Here is a 13,086-nt window from a genome sequence, read left to right on the forward strand (position 1 = left end):
ATGGCCTTAGAATTGTAAATTTGTAACCTATTAAATCCCCTTTGTAAAAGCCAATTCATTTCTGATATATAGCATTCTGGCAGCATTAGCAAACCAAAACAAGAGCCTAGGAAGTATATTCTTTTTGCAACGCTGTTAAATGTTCACATCATTCTGAATTGCCCACCAGGATGCATAGAAGAACTGAGAGACTGCAGGTGAAACTCTGCATCTTTAGCTGTGAACAGCCCCTACCTTCTTAAGGCAGAACAGTGAATATTCACGATGTAACATTTTTTAATGTCCCTCAGAAAAGCCATTCATTTAAGCCATTAGAGCTGAAAGATTTGCCACCCTCTTTGTTTTTTCCTTGTCTCCACTCATATATCCCATTATTTCGTAAACAAACAAGAACATCGTGGATGTCACGAAATATTTATGCCTTCAAGTATTTTTCATTCCTCATTCCTTTTCTCCTAGCCCCAAACTGTATCAATCACTTTTACATGAAATGTAGCAGTTAGTTCCTCTCCCAGCATTTCTATTGGAATGCTAAAACGTGTAAGGTCTTATTTCAATGAATCCCTTAGAAATCTCAAGGTTCAGCTGTCTAAGCTTGCTGCAGGATTTTCACTGTATACCTTTATCAAGAAACAAATATTTCATGTCTTGGAAAATTAAAATTACATGATGTCTCGTTGGAATAATGTAACTTTTTCTGTTCTTGGGAATTAATTCCTCGATGAGATTGTTTTGCTGTAGATTCATATTGCCCTTTATGAAGCTCATGTCAGTGAAGTGGACATGAAGTCCAAGGTCAGTGGACACAGAAGGCAGCTGAGGAACAGTTACGTCCATAGATTGTGCAAATTAGAAAGCTGAAAATCATTACTTCCCTATGGCTTTTCTCAAATCTGTTTTAAAGTCAGGAGATGTGATTGCAGAGTTCTGTTCTCAGTTTTCAAACCTTGAAATGGATTCCCAGGATCGGGGCATGGGATAGGATTTGTAGAAATGATTAACAACCTCAATTAGTTCACTGTAATTAAGGTAGATTACCCTCGATAGTGTGGGTGGGCCTCTTTCAATCAGTTAGAGGCCTCAAGAGTGAAACAAAATGCAGTCTCCCACTGAATGAAGCTGCAGCTGAGCTATAGTTTTTTTTTTGTTTGTTTGTTTGGGTTTTTTGTGTTTTTTTCTTTTTTATATATTTTTTCTATTTTTTATTTTTATTTTTATTTTTATTTTTTTCTCTATATTATCATTCTATATCTTTTTCTGTTGTTTTGCTAGTTCTTTTCCTAAATCGATGCAAATGTACTAAGAAATGATGATCATACATCTATGTGATGATATTAAGAATTACTGATTGCATATGTAGAATGGAATGATTTCTAAATGTTGTGTTAGTTAATTTTTTTTTAATTAATTAAAAAAAAATGCAGTTTCCAAGGGAAGAAAAATTCTGCCTCAAAACTAAAAATTCAGGTGGGCCACGGTGGCTCAGCAGGCAGAGTTCTCACCTGCCATGCTGGAGACCCGGGTTTGGTTCCCGGTGCCTGCCCATGCCAAAAAAAAAAAAAACTGAAACCAAAAATTCACCTCCTGATGATTTTCCAGTCTGCCAGTTTTCCCTACAGATTTTGGACTTTCCAGTCCCCACAGTCATGTGAGCCAGAACCTTACAAATAAATCTCAACATACATGCCACACGTTTTTACATATATAGGTCTATGTATATCTTATGTATGCATGTATATGTATATGTACATTCATTTTATACATATGTGTGTGTGTATCTGTGTGTATAGAATCTCCTATTGGTCCTATTTTGTGGAGAAACCTGACTACAACAAGAAGCTTCCTATGGCCTAATAGTGTCACAGGTGATTATTTCTTCAACTCTGGTGACCACAGTTTGAAGAATGAGTGAGAGAAAGCCTGTGGTGAGAGGGGCATGGAGGAAAAGAGCTGGATCCATTTCTCACACATTACTAGAAATTATTTAAAATAGAAATAACAAAGTTATTTAGAAATATGGATACAAATAGCAGAAAAATGTGTGCAATACTTGGACCTGGTGAACTCAAATTAAGGGTTGGGAGAGGTGGGACTAAGGGCCTCCAGTTTTTTCGGTTTAAGCCTATTTATAAATAATGTGAATTTTATACTACGTCTATATATTGTTTTAAATTTCACTGCTATTGCCATGTACCATTGACCCATAGTACATGACATTCCACAAAAGGCAAAACTAGAGGCTTGGGAAACAAATCAGTGGTTGCCACCGGTATGTGGGGAGATGGTGGGGCTAAAAGGTGATGCAACGCTACGATACTTTAAGGGTAAATCCCTGCCACTAAGCATTTGTCAAATCCCACAGAACTTTATAGCACAGAGTGAATCTTAACATAGGCAGAAAAAAAAAATTAGAAACTCATGATGGAAGGCAGGCCATCCTAAAACCATCTAGTTCTATTACAAATGTATAAAACAAACTATCTGCTAGCGATGGGGTCATACGTGAAATCTGTAAGACTAAATTTAAAAGGAGCAGTACATAAGCACTGAAGTTTAGTTGATATTTCACCCATGGGGATTGGTTTACAATTCTAAAACAATTCTAAAACCACTGTAATACACAAACACATACACACACACATTTGAGTTGAACATTGAATGAACAGGTGGCAGACAGTCAGAACCAGGTTTCTTGCTGTTGGAATAGAGGGTTACAGAGAAGCAGCTGGAGAAAGCTAGGAAATCCATATAATAATGGATTAGAGTTGGAGACATCACTGTGAACCCTTGTTAAGTATAATGTATAGTCACATGGTTCCATACATTGTTATGTGCATATACACAGTTTAGTACACAAGGCACACATTTCCTTCACTGTCTCCTGAAAGATCCGACAAATAAGGACACCCCAGTAGCAGAGAGCACACTTAGCCACCTGATCTAGGTTTTTAAGGCCTTTTTCCAATGAAAGGAACCTGGACTCCTTGGAGAAATGGCTGATTCTAGGTCTGGGGCATGAAATATACAAGATGAGCCTGTAGAATCTTGTCACTACAAAAAGTAAGATAGTCCTAAAAATAAAGAAAAATAACACACACAGCTTATAAAATTGAGTGTGATGATGACTGCACAACTAAGTGATGATACTGGAGACACTGATTGTGTACTTTTATGAAACATATAGTATGTGAAGATATCTCAATAAAATCTGCAAAAAAAAAATAGCTGTAATGGTCTTAGGTAAACGGGACACAGGAACCAACTGTGAGAGGTGCCAGTGGCAAAAGCTGGAGCAATTTGAGCAAAAAAATAATAATAAAGTATTCTCTATTATTGTAAACCAAAATATAAAATAAGCAGCCATAAATAATACTGAAATAAATAAGAAAATGACTAAATAATAAGCATCAGCAGATATGAGAGCTCGGCCTTCAAAAGTGGGTGGAGGCCAAAAATAAGCAAAGTGGAGGAGCTGCCTGCACCAAAGTGGGGAGGCCTGAGGGAGCCTGGTCCAGAGGGGAGGTATGGGGAAATGGGGTGCAATAGAAGGTGAAGTGGCCTCTACCTCCTGGATCACCTTGGAGTCTCTCAGAAACCCAACCAGGAAATAAATGATGTGTGCTGCTGCAGGTTTAGGTCAGGACACCTGGCTGCCCTGAGACTGGCAGGCACCAGGCGCTCAGGGAATGTTTAGAAAATGAACTCACATCACCACCAGGCAGAGCAGGTCTAGGTACAAATGCCTGCTACCCCCTAGAAGGCTTCCTGGGACTTTCACAGGGAGTATCACCCCAGAGGGGAACCTGGCCTCTGCCCCAGTCCCCAGGTTGTTGGCCTTTCTCCACTGCAGAAGCGGTAAACCCCGTGCGCTCACCTGGGGGGCAGCGGTTGGTCCTCCAGGAAGCAGATGCTAGACAGGTTAGGATCACAGGAGGTTTATGGGGGAAACACCTAGGAATGATGAAAGCGGAAGGAAACGGGCTGGCTTGGGGAAAACCTGCAGACCATAACACAGGTCTGACCCCTATTCTAACTTCATAATGGCCACAGCCTGCTGACCACACCAGGGGTTCTCTTCAAATGTCAACATACTGATCTGTAACGTAAAAAGACCTTGGTTTATTTCAGCCTGATCTTATTTTTCCCCATTTACATTTGTCTTTTACAATATTTCTGTGGCCCCTGATGAATATTTTAATGTGATTTGCAGCTGAATGTCTACTACATGTAAGAAACAAACTTGATTTAGATAGAGAGTCCTCAATTTAACTGTGTGTACATTCTCACAATCTTTACCTGAAGTTTAATACAACAGGAAATCATCGCCTTAACTTTTGTTTAACAGAGGAGAATTTTTCAGTTCTTGTTTTCTTGTTTCTTGCCCTGCCTGTATGGTGCCTTCCCCCCCCCCCCACCCTTAGGAGGGTCTACTTAGGTATTATAGACTCCAGCCGGATTTTCCCAGACCAAACTGGCCTCCTGTCAGAAGGAAAGAGTCACCTGCGTCAGTTTTCCCTGAGGGTGAGACTCAGCAGGTTGAAACACTTTCCTCTGAAGTCTCTGGACTTATTGCCTTAACTTTTGAAACAGGGTTTGTTTGAAATCCCTAAGCCCAAAATGTATTAGCCATAGTTTCATTTAATGCAATTCAAAGAACATCCATTGTGATCATCAATGTGCAAATAATTTCATTTAAACTATGAGAAGGGCAAGTGTCCAACATGGAACAGACAATCTGCAAGATTCATTCTTCATGGACTTTATCTCTTCGTCCTCAAATATACCTTATAAAACCAATATTATCCCCAACACATACATAATAAAACTGAGGTTCTGAGTAGGCTCCAGCAAAAGCTGGTATTGGAGTAGAGGCACAGGGACATGGCAGTGAGTCGAGCTCTAAGCTAGAGGATTGTGGGAACGTGCTGATGGAGGTTCAGCTGGGGCAGCTGTGAAGGCTTTGAATACCCCTTCAGAGTCTGACTCCAGAATGGCTCATTCTGGAGTCACTCTGAGGTCTAGAGGCCAAGGGATCTTGTTCAACCAGATCCCATCTTCACTTTTAATTTCATCCAAGTGTAATAAATTCAGGCAGATAAAATATCCTGTCAGAGCCAAATTAAATTTCCCAGTCCTATAGGCGACTCTCACACTGATCCAGAACCTTCAGGATTCCAAGGGAAACAACATTTATTTAAGGTTATGAACTGAGGGCTTTGTGGCAACAAATTTTCATCAAGAAAATGCCTATGTCAGTGCCTGTGCCATTTGAACATGCACCAGTAGCTCTGCCTGGACCTCCTGCTTGCCTCCAAACTCCCTGCTCAAGCGGCTGCCCTGACAAGAATGACCTTTCAGTCCATCTGCTTGAATTCAAGAAACACCCATTGGCACCTGTTCAACTCTTCCTTCCCTTCAGTACTCTGATTTATTTCCAGGGCAATTCTTATTTCCCTCTTTTGCACCCCAGGGCCCTCCGCTGGGGCTTCCATGATGGCAGGCACATGCTCAGGACAGTGCCTCTGTCCTGTAGGGCACCTTAAACTCTTGGGGGTTTGGGGAGAGTCTTATCCCTGACAGAGCTGGGCACAAGGCCATTGTCCACATTACCCTGCAGAACTGATATTACTGGTACTTGTCTCCAAGGGACACCTGCTGCCCAGATGATGGAGCCCGTCGTGGATCCTAAGACACTTGAGGAGGGTTACAATGTCCTCAGCTAGGCTGACCCTTGTCTCAGAAAACCCAAGTGGCAACTGTGATTTTTGCTGCAAAGAATTCATACTGTACAAATCATCTTACCAAATGGTGGAGGGAGAGGCAGTGGGAGAGATCCAAGAGGCACCCAGCGTGAAGGAGGTGACCCATATCTCAGCACTGCGAAAGGAGGGACTCCAATGGGGTAGTCGATGCAGGGTGAGCCTGGGAAAGGAGAGGACACCCTTGCAGCCACATGAAACTGCAGAGTAGAAAAACTGAGTTTTTAAATACGTTGATGTGACAGGCAAAACCATTGACATCAACAAAAGTTGAAACCTTATGAGGCAGGGTCAGCTCCTCGCACTGTCCCCTCTACCAAGTTCCAGAGAACATCAATGCCAGGAAACTTGACCCCTCCCCCTCAGCCCCATGGACAGCTTGGGGGTTAAAGGGTGCCATGGAAGAGAAGTGGAACCATGCAGAGAACCTGGGAAAGAGTTTTCAAACACAAAGTTTACTTATAAAGTTAGAGGAGCTCAGCTATAATATTACTACGCTGTATTTTAAGTACACTATGAGATGTAGACCAACTTTGTGCATGGTAATGTGAAATGGGAAGTCTCAATAACAGAATTAAATGTACTTTGATTTCAAGGTAGAGAAGTCCCATGAGGTAGTTCAGAGGACTCCGCAGCTCTAACTGCTAAACAGGTGACACAGGAATACCTTGCTGTGAATATAAGCCCTTGGCTGGAAATTGGCCCTCCAGGTCATAAGCAACTTTCTCTCCTCGCTATTTCACTCCCGTGTATATTGCTACTACGTTGTGGAATCTCTTATAGTTCAGAATATTTTTACTGAGAGGACAGGGAGAGTGATTCTGCAATTTCCAGACATGGGGCAATGGTGAATTGTGGAATTACTTTGTCCATGAGCATTTGAAATTACATGAAGCACATCATATAAAACTGAAACATGAGTTTTCACATTTTTTGAGAAACAGGGATGACAGCAGGTTACACAGGTAAACAGGAAATCACCTGATCCAAATGAGTAAAGGTAGAAAGTAACAACAATGAGAGCTTCCGGAGAAGATGGCGGCTTAGTAAGACGCGCGGATCTTAGTTTCTTCTCCAGGACAGCTACTAGGGGAGTAGAAACGATACAGAACAGCGCCCAAAGCCACAACAGAGATAAAAAAGACAGCGTACCCCATCCTGGAACAGCTGGGTGGCTGAGAGAAGCCGCTTGGGTGAGATCGCCGAGGTGCGTGGGTGGCGATCCCTTCCCCCTTCCCGGGCTGGAGTAACTCCCTTCCCCCTTCCCGGGCCGGCTGGGAGAATTGGAGAGGCGGTCCCCTGAAACCGTGGCGGCTGGTGGCCACACCACGCGCGGCCCCCCGGACCAACTGAGAGAATTGGATCGGAAATCCCCAGGCCGCGGAGAACGGTGACGGGCGGGGGAGGCCCCTTCCAAACCCGTGACTCCCCGGGAACGTGCACTCTCCCGGGCGGGCCGCTGCCGCTGGCGCCCTCCCGCCATGCTTGTCGCCCGGGCCAACTAGGAAATTCGGACGGGCGCTTTCCCGGGCTGTGGCGGCCAGCAACCCTCCCTGCGTTCGGTCCCCGGGCCGGCTAGAACTCTTCCAAGTCGCTTCGGCTAGCGAACCTCCCGGACAGCGAGAGTTTTCCAAAGTTAAAGGTCCCACAGCACCTTTTACTGGTGGGACCCGCAGACAAACGTGTGCCACGAGCGCCACCTACTGGGCAGGATAAGAAAAACAGAACCCAGAGATTTCACAGAAAAATCTTCCTAACTTTTGGATCCAATACCCAGGGAAATCTGTCTAAATGCGCAGACGCCAACAAAAGATAATGGATCACGTTCAAATAATTGAAAATATGGCCCAGTCAAAGGAACAGACCAATAGTTCAAATGAGATACAGGAGCTGAGACAACTAATGCTGAATATACGAACAGAAATGGAAAACCTCTTCAAAAACGAAATCGATAAATTGAGGGAGGACATGAAGAAGACATGGGCTGAACATAAAGAAGAAATAGAAAAACTGAAAAAACAAATCGCAGAACTTATGGAAGTGAAGGACAAAGTAGAAAAGATAGAAAAAACAATGGATACCTACATGATAGATTCAAAGAGACAGAAGATAGAATTAGTGATTTGGACGATGGAACATCTGAATTCCAAAAAGAAACAGAAACTATCGGGAAAAGAATGGAAAAATTTGAACAGGGTATCAGGGAACTCAAGGACAATATGAATCGCACAAATATACGTGTTGTGGGTGTCCCAGAAGGAGAAGAGAAGGGAAAAGGAGGAGAAAAACTAATGGAAGAAATTATCACTGAAAATTTCCCAACTCTTATGAAAGACCTAAAATTACAGATCCAAGAAGTGCAGCGCACCCCAAAGAGATTAGACCCAAATAGGCGTTCTCCAAGACACTTACTAGTTAGAATGTCAGAGGTCAAAGAGAAAGAGAGGATCTTGAAAGCAGCAAGAGAAAAACAATCCATCACATACAAGGGAAACCCAATAAGACTATGTGTAGATTTCTCAGCAGAAACCATGGAGGCTAGAAGACAGTGGGATGATATATTTAAATTACTAAAAGAGAAAAACTGCCAACCAAGACTCCTATATCCAGCAAAATTGTCCTTCAAAAATGAGGGAGAAATTAAAACATTCTCAGACAAAAAGTCACTGAGAGAATTTGTGACCAAGAGACCAGCTCTGCAAGAAATACTAAAGGGAGCACTAGAGTCAGAACCGAAAAGACAGAAGAGAGAGGTATGGAGAAGAGTGTAGAAAGAAGGAAAGTCAGATATGATACATATAATACAAAAGGCAAAATGGTAGAGGAAGATATTATCCAAACAATAATAACACTAAATGTTAATGGACTGAATTCCCCAATCAAAAGACATAGAATGGCAGAATGGATTAAAAAACAGGATCCTTCTATATGCTGTCTACAGGAAACACATCTTAGACCCAAAGATAAACATAGGTTGAAAGTGAAAGGTTGGGAAAAGATATTTCATGCAAATAACAACCAGAAAAGAGCAGAGGTGGCTATACTAATATCCAACAAATTAGACTTCAAATGTAAAACAGTTAAAAGAGACAAAGAAGGACACTATATACTAATAAAAGGAACAATTAAACAAGAAGACATAACAATCATAAATATTTATGCACCGAACCAGAATGCCCCAAAATATGTGTGGAATACACTGCAAACACTGAAAAGGGAAATAGACACATATACCATAATAGTTGGAGACTTCAATTCACCACTCTCATCAATGGACAGACCATCTAGACAGAGGATCAATAAAGAAATAAAGAATCTGAATATTACTATAAATGAGCTAGACTTAACAGACATTTATAGGACATTACATCCCACAACAGCAGGATACACCTTTTTCTCAAGTGCTCATGGATCGTTCTCAAAGATAGACCATATGCTGGGTCACAAAGCAAGTCTTAACAAATTTAAAAAGATTGAAATCATACACAACACTTTCTCAGATCATAAAGGAATGAAGTTGGAAATCAATAATAGGCGGAGTGCCAGAAAATTCACAAATACATGGAGGCTCAACAACACACTCTTAAACAACGAGTGGGTCAAAGAAGAAATTGCAAGAGAAATTAGTAAATACCTCGAGGCGAATGAAAATGAAAACACAACATATCAAAACTTATGGGATGCAGCAAAGGCAGTGCTAAGAGGGAAATTTATTGCCCCAAATGCCTATATCAGAAAAGAAGAAAAGGCAAAAATGCAGGAATTAACTGTCTACTTGGAAGAACTGGAGAAAGAACAGCAAACTAATCCCAAAGCAAACAAAAGGGAAGAAATAACAAAGATTAGAGCAGAAATAAATGAAATTGAAAACAATAGAGAAAATCAATAAGACCAGAAGTTGGTTCTATGAGAAAATCAATAAGATTGATGGGCCCTTAGCAAGATTGACAAAAAGAAGAAGAGAGAGGATGCAAATAAATAAGATCAGAAATGGAAGAGGAGACATAACTACTGACCTCACAGAAATAAAGGAGGTAATAACAGGATACTATGAAGAACTTTACGCTAATAAATACAACAATTTAGATGAAATGGACGGGTTCCTGGAAAGACATGAACAACCAACTTTGACTCAAGAAGAAATAGATGACCTCAACAAACCAATCACAAGTAAAGAAATTGAATTAGTCATTCAAAAGCTTCCTAAAAAGAAAAGTCCAGGACCAGATGGCTTCACATGTGAATTCTACCAAACGTTCCAGAAAGAATTAGTGCCAATTCTCCTCAAACTCTTCAAAAAAATCGAAGCGGAGGGAAAACTACCTAATTCATTCTATGAAGCCAACATCACCCTCATACCAAAACCAGGCAAAGATATTACAAAAAAAGAAAACTACAGACCAATCTCTCTAATGAATATAGATGCAAAAATCCTCAATAAAATTCTAGCAAATCGTATCCAACAACACATTAAAAGAATTATACATCATGACCAAGTAGGATTCATCCCAGGTATGCAAGGATGGTTCAACATAAGAAAATCAATTAATGTAATACACCATATCAACAAATCAAAGCAGAAAAATCACATGATCATCTCAATTGATGCAGAGAAGGCATTTGACAAGATTCAACATCCTTTCCTGTTGAAAACACTTCAAAAGATAGGAATACAAGGGAACTTCCTTAAAATGATAGAGGGAATATATGAAAAACCCACAGCTAATATCATCCTCAATGGGGAAAAATTGAAAACTTTCCCCCTAAGATCAGGAACAAGACAAGGATGTCCACTATCACCACTATTATTCAACATTGTGTTGGAGGTTCTAGCCAGAGCAATTAGACAAGAAAAAGAAATACAAGGCATCAAAATTGGAAAGGAAGAAGTAAAACTATCACTGTTTGCAGATGATATGATACTATATGTTGAAAACCCGGAAAAATCCACAGCGAAACTACTAGCGCTAATAAAGGAGTACAGCAAAGTAGCAGGTTACAAGATCAACATTCAAAAATCTGTAGCATTTCTATACACTAGTAATGAACAAGCTGAGGGGGAAATCAAGAAACGAATCCCATTTACAATTGCAACTAAAAGAATAAAATACCTAGGAATAAATTTAACTAAAGAGACAAAAAACCTATATAAAGAAAACTACAAAAAACTGTTAAAAGAAATCACAGAAGACCTAAATAGATGGAAGGGCATACCATGTTCATGGATTGGAAGACTAAATATAGTTAAGATTTCAATCCTACCTAAATTGATTTACAGATTCAATGCAATACCAATCAAAATCCCAACAACTTATTTTTCAGAAATAGAAAAACCAATAAGCAAATTTATCTGGAAGGGCAGGGTGCCCCGAATTGCTAAAAACATCTTGAGGAAAAAAAACGAAGCTGGAGGTCTCGCGATGCCAGACTTTAAGGCATATTATGAAGCCACAGTGGTCAAAACAGCATGGTATTGGCATAAAGATAGATATATCGACCAATGGAATCGAATAGAGTGCTCAGATATAGACCCTCTCATCTATGGACATTTGATCTTTGATAAGGCAGTCAAGCCAACTCACCTGGGACAGAACAGTCTCTTCAATAAATGGTGCCTAGAGAACTGGATATCCATATGCAAAAGAATGAAAGAAGACCCATCTCTCACACCCTATACAAAAGTTAACTCAAAATGGATCAAAGATCTAAACATTAGGTCTAAGACCATAAAACAGTTAGAGGAAAATGTTGGGAGATATCTTATGGATCTTACAACTGGAGGCGGTTTTATGGACCTTAAACCTAAAGCAAGAACACTGAAGAAGGAAATAAATAAATGGGAGCTCCTCAAAATTAAACACTTTTGTGCATCAAAGAACTTCATCAAGAAAGTAGAAAGACAGCCTACACAGTGGGAGACAATATTTGGAAATGATATATCAGATAAAGGTCTAGTATCCAGAATTTATAAAGAGATTGTTCAACTCAACAACAAAAAGACAGCCAACCCAATTACAAAATGGGAAAAAGACTTGAACAGACACCTCTCAGAAGAGGAAATACAAATGGCCAAAAGGCACATGAAGAGATGCTCAATGTCCCTGGCCATTAGAGAAATGCAAATCAAAACCACAATGAGATATCATCTCACACCCACCAGAATGGCCATTATCAACAAAACAGAAAATGACAAGTGCTGGAGAGGATGCGGAGAAAGAGGCACACTTATCCACTGTTGGTGGGAATGTCAAATGGTGCAATCACTGTGGAAGGCAGTTTGGCGGTTCCTCAAAAAGCTGAATATAGAATTGCCATACGACCCAGCAATACCATTGCTAGGTATCTACTCAAAGGACTTAAGGGCAAAGACACAAACAGACATTTGCACACCAATGTTTATAGCAGCGTTATTTACAATTGCAAAGAGATGGAAACAGCCGAAATCTCCATCAACAGAAGAGTGGCTAAACAAACTGTGGTATATACATACGATGGAATACTATGCAGCTTTAAGACAGGATAAACTTATGAAGCATGTAATAACATGGATGGACCTAGAGAACATTATGCTGAGTGAGTCTAGCCAAAAACTAAAGGACAAATACTGTATGGTCCCACTGATGTGAACAGACATTCGAGAATAAATTTGGAATATGTCATTGGTAACAGAGTCCAGCAGGAGGTAGAAACAGGGTAAGATAATGGGCAATTGGAGTTGAAGGGATACAGACTGTGCAACAGGACTAGATACAAAAACTCAAAAATGGACAGCACAATAATACCTAATTGTAAAGTAATCTTGTTAAAACACTGAATGAAGCTGCATCTGAGCTATTGGTTTTTGTTTTGTTTTGTTTTGTTTTGTTTTGACTTTACTATTATTACTTTTATTTTTGTCGCTATATTAACATTCTATATCTTTTTCGTTTATGTTGCTAGTTCTTCTAAACCGATGCAAATGTACTAAGAATTGATGATCATGCATGTATGTGACGATGTTAAGAATTACTGATTGCATATCTAGAATGGTATGATTTCTAAATGTTGGGTTAATTTCTTTTTTTCCGTTAATTAAAAAAAAAAAAAAGAGAGAAGGGGTAATTGGAGCTGAAGGGATACAGACTGTACAACGGGACTGGATATAAAAACTCAGAAATGGACAGCACAATACTACCCAATTGTAATGCAATTATGTTAAAACACTGAATGAAGCTGCATGTGAGGTATAGGGTTTTTTTTTTTCTTTCTATTAATGTTTTAATTCTTATTCTGTTGTCTTTTTATTTCTTTTTCTAAATCGATGCAAATGTACTAAGAAATGATGAAT

This window comes from Tamandua tetradactyla, chromosome 23, assembly GCF_023851605.1.
Source record: "Tamandua tetradactyla isolate mTamTet1 chromosome 23, mTamTet1.pri, whole genome shotgun sequence".
In the NCBI taxonomy this organism is placed as follows: Eukaryota; Metazoa; Chordata; class Mammalia; order Pilosa; family Myrmecophagidae; genus Tamandua; species Tamandua tetradactyla.